We start from the raw sequence: 12,158 nt of genomic DNA on the forward strand, positions 1-12,158 counted from the left end.
AACTCCCTGTGGGTCAGCTTTACATCTTCAGCTGTAAATGTAGGTCAGCTGGCTGCCGTGCAATGCACTCCTTATCTTTAAAAGCACAGGCCCTTGCACGCAACTTCACAGTACATTACATCTTCATGTCTCGTAAGAGTGCTCATTTTGCCACCCTAGGGAGTGGTTCAGCTGCTCCTGTGACACTAGCAGTCCTGCCAGCATGGCAGCAAAGTATTTTTTTTGGCTAGGTGTTGCAGACATGTAATGAGACCATTTTCTGTGGTTTCACTGGAGGGTTTTCCTGCCACTTTCTTGTTACAGAGACACTGATCTCAGCCTTCTTAATGAAATTATTTACTATAGGATGTGATGGTGCCTATAAACCAAAGTCAATCCTTTAGCTTTTCTGCTGTGCACTGGATCTGTTTCTTCTGATGCTAAACCTGAGATTTGTTCATCCTTGCATCCTAGAGAGCCCATCAGTGGTTTGAAATCTAGATGTGAAGGAGATTCTTGTGAGGTTGTGGGATGCAGTTGGGTTCTGCTGAAGGGCCTGCTGTTTCCCTTACAGCACACATTTGGTTTACATGTCCCTGCCTGCAGACTCTAATCTTAGATATGACACTTAATGTGCTTTGAATTTTTATTTTTTTTAGCCCTGTTTCCTGAGAATCCAAGGCTTATGCAATCCTTATGCAAAAGGAAAAGCCCCAAAAGGTTTCCCAAAAAAGACAGCACAAACCAGCAATAGGTACATGAATCAGAAGATCTGGTTTAAGTTTCATGCTGAAGAAGATGGGTGGTGTGGAGCTCCCTTTGTCTGTGGCTGCAGGGACCTTTCAACCTCCTGCAGGACCATGGTGGGGTACACACTGTGGCTCTGGATGACCTCTAGAGGTCCCTTCCAACCTCAACTATTCTATAATTCCATTGTCTGTGTAGTGTTAACTTTTCATCAATATTCAGTGGAAGGGTGCAGGTCTCAAAGTCTAACAAGTTACAATGAGTGTCTGTCCCGAGAGGAAGGTTTTAGCATGGATGGGGCAGTTGGATGTCTTGATTAGCACAGGTATGCTTGGACTTACCAAGTGTTCATAACCCTCCTGAACTACTGGTGGTTGGTGGATATAGAAAAGAGTAAAGGGGTACACTGGAGGAGAAAAGTATGGAAATACAAGCCATGACAGGAAAAGGCTTTTTCCAGTGGCTGCTGTAACATTCCCAAGTGGTGATGGGGAAGGTACCTGAGCTTTTGTTTTTTCCATAAGCAGGTGCCTGTGGCAGGAGTTGGGAGAACAGCTTTGCTGTCAGCTGAGGGTCAGGCTGCCAGTGGCAACAGTGTCTAACAGCCTGTATCAAGGTCTGGGAGGTGGACAGAACGTGTCTTTAGAGCTAGAGCAGTGACCTGGAAGGAAGCAGCAAAAGTGCTGCCAACACTGGCAGCAGAAGTCTTGTGGGGCAGGGGAGGCAACAGCAGAAGATGATTGCCTGGTGTGCTGTTTTTGACTGGGATGGTTATTTTTCTCCACAATAACTGGCATGGGCTGTGTTTTGGTTTTGTGCTGAGAACTATGTTGGTAACTCAGAGATGTTTCAGTCACTGCTGAGCAGCTCTTACACAGAGTCAAGGCCTTTTCTGCTCCTCACCCCACCAACAAGCAGGCTCAGGGTGCAAAAGAAGCTGGGAGAGGGACACAGCCAGCACAGCTGACCCCAACTGACCAAAGGGATATTCCAGACATATGACATCATGCTCAGCATATAAAGTTGGGGGAAGAAGGAAAGAAGGGACATTTGAAATGGTGGTGTTTGTCTTCCCAAGTCACCATTAGGTGTGATGGAGCCTGGCTTTCCAGGGGATGGCTGAACACCTGCCTGCTGATGGAAAGTGGGGAATGAATTTCTTGTTTTGCTTTGCTTTGTGTGTGCAGCTTTTGCTTTACCTGTTAAACTGCCTTTATCTCAGCCCACAGGTTTCCTCACTTTCACCCCTCCCATTCTTTCCCCCAGCCCACTGTGGAGAGTGAGCAAGCGAACAGCTGTGTGGGGCTGAGTTGCCAGCTGGGGATAAACCACAGCACTGGGCCAGGGCTGCCTGGCTTGGCTGGAGGAAGGTGCAGGAAGCAATCTCTCTCTGTTTCTGTGAGGCCAGATCTCTGTGCTACAAATGTGAGAGGAGTGGGAGGAAGGAATCTGCTCAGGCGTTTGAGGCGGGGAAGGCAAGCAACTGATTTTTGGAGTCTTCTCACCAAGACTGCAGTTTGAGAAGGATGGTGGTGGGTGGCTTTTGAGCTGTCTGTCTTCCCTCCTGCTGACATGCCAGGAGGAGCAACTTTCCTGTGCTGCCTGACTGACATCAGCAGCATGAAAGGACACCATGTAGGGATATCCAAAATGATGCCTTGTGTCTTCCTGTGTACCAGAAGCAGCATAACTGCCTTAGCTCAGCCCAGATCTGAGCTAGGTTAGCCTGCTTCGAAATGAGACCAATTTGGTTGGGCAGGAACCAGTTTCTGGAGGCTGTGCTGCTGGCTGCACTTGACTTACCCAGGCTGTCTCTACCCAGCACTGCATCCTGTGGTGGGGGCCTCTTATCAGAGACAGCAGTATGTCAGAGGCTCTGTTGTCTGGCAGTCAGCACTGGAGTGGAGGATAAGCAGATAAACATAATCTTTACAAGAAAGAGGGTAATCAGTCACTGGAACTACTTACCAGGGCTTGTGGTGGACTCTCCACCACCTACAATTGCAAAATCCTGATGATGTATGGGGGTTTAATATGAAATACATATGTATGAGTGAGCTCAGTGACATCTTCTGCCTTGTTCCAAACAAGAAGCCAGATTATGATCACGGTGATCTTTCTGGCCTCATAGAAATGACTCTATACATAATTTATAGAGTAATAATGAATATGAGAAGTATATTACTGATTTTCTCTTGAAACGTCTCCTCTTTGTGTCAGGATCCTTCTTCTGACACACAAGCACATTTAATAACATGTTCATTCTTCATAGCTAGGTAACATGACCTTCATTTATTCTGGCATAAAACAACTAACATTTTCCCAAGTATTTCATAATCTCCTTGTAGAATAAAGTGAAGAAGTGAAGTCTTCAAGTCCAGAACTGTTGCAGAACTGAGGACTAAATGTAAAAAAAAAATAGTCTCCTTAATATTAGTAGATTTGCACATGACCAATCATGAATTTCAGTAAGATCAGGACTTAAGTAAATTAGGAGACTTTGAAAATGGAGCCAAAATCCACTGACCAGACTGAAGGAGCTTTCCTAGGAAAGGTTTCATTATGTTTCAGGCCCATTAGATCTCTTTTCCATACCCCTGCTCACTTCTCTCAGCCCTGGCAATCAGAGGAACCAGATATTTTTAAAGCTGATGGGCTGTATTTTGCTAGGACATATCTATGTGTAGGTTATTAGTGATTTCAAGGAGATATCTTGTCAGGGCTGCCCAGAGGAGAGCTGGATCTTGGGTTTCTAGCCACATGGTGTGCCCAGCTGTTGCTTACCCAAATGCCTTGGCAGATGTGGAATTGCAGCTGGCTCCATTTTGGAAGGGACAGACACTGGAAGCAGGACTGCCCACAGTGCCAACACACTTGGAAAGAGGAAGAGGAGAGGCAAAGGCATCAGACTTCAGGACCAGGCAAGGTGCTGCAAGGCCTTGGCTCTGCTGTAGGTGCAGACAAGGCACTTTACAAACACCTCATTCATGGTTAAGCATACTGTCTTGTTAGTGACTGCCACATGGAAGAGGGGCCAGTTGTACCCCCAAGTGAAACACCTTTATCAAGGGCTCTGCAAGTTAAACTCCTACTTTATGTTAGACTGTTTTCCAGTGGTTGTGAATTCCCTGGAGATGCTGTGCTATATTAACAAGAGGAGCATGCGCTCTGCCAGAAGCTGGGAAGAAATAGGTTACCAATTTCTGGAAGATAGGATTGCAAAAGCCTTGTAGCTGCTAAGGTATGGTTTAAAACTTTTCTGCCTAGGCATTGCAGGTGCTATGCTTGCCAGATTGGCTCCTGGTCTAAGAATGTCAAACATCAGCTCTCACACAGTAATTTTTTGCCTTGTGGTTCCCTGGTGCATCCACAGAGGGAACACGCCATTCAGTTGTGCTCTGATACTTGTCCCAGGGAAGGTTGAAATCCACAAATTTAGGTCTACAGTAAGCTTTTTGCAAAAGCTCTTATAAACTGAATTGTCAAGTGCTGTAAACAAGAATTATTCTACTGAAATGTTTTCCAATGACTTCAGGATTTATGCCAGATGTAGATAAAGCCAGCAATGTAGTGAAGGTAATTCAGAGAAGTGAAGTTCTGTTGTTTTTAATTTGGGCAACAGAGCCCTTCTCTTCCATCAAACAAAAGACAATCCACTCCTCACTTGTTTCTGGACTAATATTTTTGCAGCTTGATTTTTAGCTTGTTTTCACCTCTTCTCCCCTCTGCTTTGAAGAACAATATACTCTTACCCTTGACTTTTAAACTTGTAACCTTTCTCTCTGGCCTTACACTAGAAATATTTTAATTAGAATATATTTGGCAGTGTCATAGTTTACAAACTTCATTTTGGTAGATTACAAGCTGAGCCCCAGCATGACAGTGTGTGCTTCATGGCTCTGTGCAGGCTCTGTGGAGGCAGCACAAGGATAGCTGGTCCCAGTTCATAGCAATCCTGAGTTTGAGACTTCTCACAAAAGAGAAGAGCCTGCCAAGGAGATTTTATTGCTGGCTCTTCTCAGTGCCTTCTGTTGGTCAAGACTGAAGAGCTGGCTGTGGGAGAAGGTCCTAGAGCAGATAGGATGGGGAAGAGGGAAAAGCTCTACCATGACCCTCTGGCCAGCCCTTGTCTCATCTCAGATCATTGGTTTAGAGATTGAATCTTGCTGTATCTGTGAGTCAGCACTGGGGTAAGAATGCATTTCTTTAGCTTTTTTACAGTGTTTTACAGGGAAAAGTCTGCTTTATCTCCTTTCCATGCTTGTGTTCAGGACAGTGAAGAAGCCTTTGCCACGAGAAGGACAACTTTCCAATGAAATAAAAAGTCAGGCCCTATACCTATCTCCTTCTCAGCTGGCTGTTGGGCTGTGCAGCAAGGTGCCAGGCAGTGTTCTCTAGAGTCTTGCTAATAAAAACATGCAAACTAGCTTCTGAGTGCTACACTTTTGATGAGCTGCTGCCTGGAACCCTTTCAGTTAACCCAGGTTTTCTTGTAGAGATGTGGAATATGATGAACCTCTGCATAAAAACCTTAAGATCCAGGATATAATGGTATCTTTTAGTGTGGTTTGTTGCAGACCACATTAAATCACTGGAGGAAGCCCAGCTCTCTTTCTGATAGCACTCTCTTAAAGATCATTGATTTTACTCTAGAATATAATGAGCATAACATTCTCAAAATTTTGGGCATGAATGTGAATCTTCTTCCATTGAAGTCAATCATCAAAATATTTGCATTACAATGAACACACCCAGAATGCCAGGTCAGAAAAGCCTTCCAGGGAAATGTTAACTCTATAGAAATTATTTTGCCTTGTCAGACTAGCTAAGAGACTTTTTTTTTAAATCTGACTTTAGCCTCCTGGTTAGCAGGAATTTCCCAACAGTCAGTGGAGAGTGAGCATTTCCAGAGGGCAAACCATTGTGTGTAGCAGTGAGTCCTTGGTAAAACAGGATTAACTCTGCTGTGAAGATCTGGGTCACTGAGCACTGACTGGAGTGATTACACTATTGACTAGATGCTTATAGCTTCCTGTAGTTCACTCCAAATGTTTATTCTCCACCATATATGCTTAAGTGCTTATAAAAAGGGTTCAGCTTAATCAATCTACCTCTGTCAAAATGTGTGTATATATAGTTGCAGTTCATATAGTGGTGAATTTAATATAAGAGAACTCAGATTACCTGTTCATTAAAAGCCTGCACCTTGATGACCTTGATTGTGACCAGTTTCCTAGGCAATAAATGCAAATAATACTGCTACTCCTGTTTACCTTTTCCTCACACATTGCTTTCACTACTCAGGTATTTTTTCCCCCCTCATTGCTTGTTTGCTTTCTTCTCTCTGCTGCTAGAAGGCTGTAAGCTCTTACAAGGCAGTGCTGGCTTAAAGCGTAGTGAAATCACATCTCAGACGTTCATCCCAAAGACCTGTGCTGCAGTGTTGTGACTCTCCCTGGTGCTAGTGGGAGTCATGCACCTCTAGTCTCACATGTCAATCTGAAAATATTGGAGCAGATTTAGTCTTTTAAGGCATGTTGTACTTCCCTCACTTCTGGGATGGTTTCCATTTCTGAACAATGTGCTAATTTCTGTGCGTTTAAGCCACTTGCTGTGGAGAGCAGCAGAAAGAAGCAATTTCCTGCAGTTATTCCATCATTTCCATTCTAGTCAGAGCTAGAAGTGGTGAATCTTGTTCAGCAAAAAATGCAGATTGAAAACCAGCAAAACATTTTACAAATTTGTGTTGAATTTGCAAATAACTCAGGGAAAAGGAAAAAAAAAAGTTATCTCAGTGTACCCCAAATCTTCCTGAACAATATATCCTTTCTTATCAAACCTTATTAAATTACCTGGAGACCTGAATAGTTTCCTCTGGTCCAGGGATATGTTCTTCTTCAGTCTTCTTTCTTTGTTATTCACCTGCTCTGCATGGGAGACCCATGGTTCTGTTGAAAGCTAAGACTCTATCTGCATGATACAGCTGTTAGAGAGCAAGCTCATTCTGCACAGGACACCCCAACTACTGGAGAAGCCATATAGCTATGGTGAATCATAGACTGGTTTGTGTTGGAAGGCGCCTTAAAGACCACCTAGTTCCAGCTCCTCTGCCGTGGACAGGGACACCTCCTACTAGACCAGGCTGCTCAAGGCCCCATCCAACCTGGCTTTGAACACTTCCAGGCTTGGAGCCTCCTTAGCTTCTCTGTGCAACTTGTTATGGTACCTTACCACCTTCACAGGGAAGAATTTCTTCCTAATGTCTAATCTAATAATGCCAGTGTCTTCTGTCTTTCATGTGGGTTGGCAGGAAAGCTTTGTTGCTGGCACATGTTATACTGCAAGACAAATTTACCATCTTCTGGCTACAATGCAGTGCTTGGCCTCAGTAGTTCTGCAAGCTTTCCTGACATGGTCCAACACAGCTCCAGCTCAGAAAGGCTTGAGCTTTGTCCTGGAATGACTTCCATGAACAGGAAACCGACCCCCAAAGACATGCACTGATGAGCACACACCCAGTGCCAGTTTGGGCACAGTAAATATCATCCTGACACACCTGCCACTCTTTCTGAGGCAGAGGAGAACTGCAGTGCAGGTTTAATGGATGGTGTTTCTAACAGGCAAATCAAATGCTTTGAGCCTGCAGAAAAACCATTCCCATCCCCTTCTCAGTACTAAAATTTCTAGGTAGTTCTGACTGAAGAAAAAATTACATGAAGGTATAGTTCTGGAACTATATCTAGAGGTAGGCTCCAAGGGAAAGTTTCTTTAAGGTTATTTTTATTCTTATAATCAGATTCCTGAGGAAAGAGGAAAACCTCTCTGCGGGAGTATAGAGTTCTTACCAGCTAATGAAATGGAATCAATATCAGGAATGTTAAGTGACTACATTATGTTCTCCATTAATTGTTTTGTGCTCATTTATCTGGAAGCTTCTTAAAAGAGCTGATGATTGAAAGGACATCTCTTGAAAGCATAAGGATCTATTCTTGAAATGCATCCATTGTTAACAGTCCCATGTGACAGCCATCTAATTGCACCGTTGGTAGCACTGGGGTCTCATTTATCTTTCATTACTAATTCCAAGGTTTAGTTACACTAGCTTCTATTTGTACTAGTCAATCTCTTTGGGGCTGGAATAATGTTCCCTCTCTAAAAAGCTCTTCCAGGGGGAAAAGTGCCATAAGGAAAATAAGAGGGCCCTGTTTTCTGGAGAAGCATTTATCACAGTCCTGAGGCTGGCACAAAGCTTACAGATCTCCACAACTCTACCTTTAAGCCTTCCCAACAGGGCCCAGGGTTCCAGGTGTGGGTTGCCTGTGCAGGGCTGTATTGTGTAGGACATTTCTGGAAGATAAGCCTAGAAGAAAAGCCAGAAGCATATATGTGCAAAAGTGGTACCTTTGTTCATTGTTTGTTTCTTTTTTAATCTCACCCCCCAAAATTTTATGGAGGTCACATATCACTCTTTAAACATGAGACAGCCAAAATCCCTGTGAGGTGAGAAGCTGGCTTGCAGTGAGCTTTGATGGTGACCATGGCAAGCCTGTTGCCCAACAGCAAAGCTAAGAGAGGTACACAGCTTACAAGAAGAAGGCAGCATCTTAGGAAGAAAGCATTGTCCTGTTTCCAGCATCTGAGCAGCCCCCATGCTGGCTGCATAGTCTTCCCAGCCATCAGCTGGCAGCCAAGCGATGGATTTTCTCCTTCACTTTGCTAAGTGAGCACTGAGGTAAGGATGAGTGATAGTCCCCAGGGTACACTCCTAATAAAGATGTCCTCTGGTGCACTGCAGGCTTCAGAGAGCAAACCTTTGCCCACTCTTTGTGCAAGGCTTTTCTGGAGTGTTTCTGATGGCCTGTCTCCTGCTTTGGTTTTATTTTCTTTTAATTCTCTTTCTCTTCAGAGCTTTGTACTACTCTATACAGGATCCAGAAAAGATTAAGCACAGCACTTTTTTTCCCCTCTCTTGGGAGGGGAGACAGGCCAGCAGCCTGCAGGCAGTTTTCATTAAACATTTATTGAAACCTTTCAGCTTCAACAGCTTCACATGTGCCTGTGCTGATCCAGAAGTCCCAACTCATTTTTCATAGATGGATAAATAAGGTGCCTGAATGTTTGCATATGTGCCCAATTTATTGCAACCCACACTCTAATATAGTTTGAGCCAAAGGCCCTTGTCCCATGCAAAAAAAAATGAGGTAGAATAAATGAGTGCAAAGCAGTAATGCTCCAGAGATAGATTTAGTCTAGCTAGCTGGAGATGAAGTAGTGCTGGAGTAGACTTATGCTGCAGGGCAGCCTGTCCAAGACTCTGATATATGTGTGCTAAGAAATTATTTCAGAGGTTTTACTCCATGAAAGTTCATGGCTCCTGGGCAGCCTTTCCATCTGCACTCTTGAAGTCCCAGTGCAATGTCATAGCTGTCATGATTTTTCATCTCTAGAATGAAGGGTGTGACAAAAACAAGGGATTTTTTTTTTTCCCCATGTCAGGGATGTTTTGCAGTGGTTTAGTGTGTAATCCATTAGCAGTGGCTCCCATTAACCAAGGGAGTTGCACATGCTGGGTTTCACCAAGACTTAATGACAAATGCCATGGGATAGTCAGTGGCTTGTTTCTGTTGTTAACAATTATGTTTGCCACTCTGTCCTGCCTGCATGCACCACCCAGACTCACTGAGCGCTGTACATCCTCCTTGCCCACCCACATCACCCTCTCACTACTTCTCTTCATCTCACATGGCTGTTTTCTTCCCACACTTTGGTCCTAGGCCCTCCTGTGGATGCCTGCCACGGATGCATGCAGCAGTGGGGAACAGCAGCTTGCTGCTCTAGAGGTCTTGCTTGGGCCTTTGTGCTGGGCTAGTTGACACCAAGGTGCTCCATGGTGCTCAGTCTAGTACAAACAGAGGACAAAAGGGAGCTCTTTCCCAGAGCATAGTTTGGACAGACAAGGAGATGTGGCACTGCATGCAAGGGGGGTTGAAGACACTGTGGTGAACTTGAGTCATCTGCCAGATGTGTGAAGCTGGCATCAGTTTAAAAAAAATATAGGCATAAAGTGCTTATATTAACCTTCCTTGCTTCCTGAATGGTGTCAAGGAAAAGGAGACTTATTTAGCTTTTTAAAAAGAGGCAGATTCTGAAAACGAGAAGGGTTCTTTGGTTTTGCTTGTTGGTTTCTGTAGAAAATTCAGAGAGTATTTCCTGCTTTGGAAAATCAGAAGTTGACTCTCTTTAGTGAAGAATGGTAAAGGGAAAACAAGGGGAAGATAAATAACACTGGGTTTCCAAGAAAATTTCTGGTATGCTCATTCTGTAAGCATTCATTTAGAAACTAGCTCTGAAACAAGTCATGGATCTTAGTGTTCTCAACTTACTTAATACTTACTTAAACACTGAATGATTATCTATGATGATGTTGGTGTGAATAGTGTGCTGTGCTTTGTTTTGTAACAGATAAAACTATCCTTTTACTTTTTTGTTTGGTCAGTTGGTTTTTGTTTGTTTGTGGTGCTTTGTTTTGCGGGGGTTTTTTAATGTGGATTTCTTAGATGTTGCTCCAGTACCTGTGAGTTCAGAAGGTGGTGTGTGTTTCTTCACTGAAATCAGCCATGTTAAGGCATAACCTGCCTCAGAATGGGGTGTTGTCTGGTCTCAGCTCCACTCCAGGGGGAGTGAAACACATGTTGAACCCTTTTGCTGAATTGTGGTATTTATGATTTAGACATGCCACATCCGCTCTGGTGCTGCACAGTAATGAGAGTCTAAGAATATCTGGTCAGCCTGAATCACTCTTAACAATTAGCAGCTGCTGTGTTTATCTGTGGAATCAGTTCGTGCCATTCATTAAGTCTCTTCTCATGTTATGCACAAAATTTGCTGCATTTTAGCTTTTGCCCCAAGACTTTGGGGAGTCATTTGGCCACCGGCTCCTGCAGAGTCATTGTCAGCTGATGGGCACCAGAGTAGGAAATGGCTGAAAAGGCAAATTCTCTTTGTCATAACACAGCATGGTGTAATTTCTTGGTAAAAGATAACATCACACGTTCTAACAGCTCCTTGGCAGTAGCAATTTGCCTTCTGCCCTGGGGTATTTGGTTGTGAACTCTTACACCTCGGTTATACCAGTTTTAAGAGCTTTAGTAGACTTTTGATTTAGGCACAAATGCAGCAGTGTGATTAAATACACATTGATTTCAATCAGGATGAAGCCTGTACTTAAAGTTAATTATGTAGTTAAATATGCTGCTGAAGATGACTTTTCCACTGATTTATGCAAGGGGAAAATCAAGCCCAAACATACATATGAAATAAGGCAGGTATCTTTTTCTTTCAAAATACCATGTCCTATCTCTTCCCATGTCACTGTACTAAAAGATTCTCTCTCTCTCTTTTTTTTTAATTTCCATAAACTTGACAATGGTGTTTTATTCAGTTATGCTGATGTCCTCAGATTTATGGCAATAATCAAATCCATATGTTTTCTATCTTTCCTTAGCAGCCTCACTATGCCTACAGTAGCTATTAAAGCAGTTTTGATGCTAGAACTTCTATTTATCTCTTCTTTTTCTTTGTTCTGTCTTTTGGAAAGATTGAGGTCTGAAGAGACTGGTAAGCTTTAAACCTTTGGTCATGATAGGGCACTTAGAGCTGTCATAGTGCCTCTGAAGGATATACCAAGGCTCCCTGAGCTTAGTGAAGTCTCTTCAAACCTCTGCAGGATTGCAGCCTCCTCCTCTGCTCCACAAATTCATAGATTTATTTAATGGTTTAGGTTGCAAGGGACCTTAAAGATCATTTAGTTCCAACCCCCCCTGCCATGGGCAAGGACACCTTCCACTAGACCAAGGTGCTCAAGACCTCATCCAAGCTGGCCTCGAACACCTCCAGGAATGGTTGCAAGAGGCTTTGAGGTTGGACCTCGGTGGGCTGGGAAAGTGCTCCCCCAGCCCTTTCTCCAGAGAGCTAATCCATAGCTCTGCATCTCCTGGTGACTCAGTGCTTGAAGGGAACTGAAGCAGGATGCAGCCTATGGCAAAGGTTGCTAGTAAAAGAGCTCTAAAAAGAAAATGTGCAGAGACCTTCTGAGAGTAATTTTTAAAGAGGTCAGATGTAAATCTTGATGTTCTGCCTTGGATCATTCCTACTCTCACAAGCTGTTTTCATTCTGTCTGTGTAGAAACTCAGCATGTTGGGGCATTGGTGTGGGTCAGGCTGCCTCAGTATCACAGGTGAAGAATGAGAAGATCCTGTCTCTAAAGCCCAAAAGCCAGAAAATATTCTTGCTTGGCAATCTTATCACAGAGAGGTTTTCTATTTATGTGGTATTTGTCTTTCAACACGAAAAAGTGAGAGCAAACTCTGTTCAGATGTGCAGACAAACACTGATGTACTGAAAGAAGCCAATACACAGAACAAGCTCTGTG

This window comes from Indicator indicator, chromosome 21, assembly GCF_027791375.1.
Source record: "Indicator indicator isolate 239-I01 chromosome 21, UM_Iind_1.1, whole genome shotgun sequence".
Classification (NCBI taxonomy): domain Eukaryota; kingdom Metazoa; phylum Chordata; class Aves; order Piciformes; family Indicatoridae; genus Indicator; species Indicator indicator.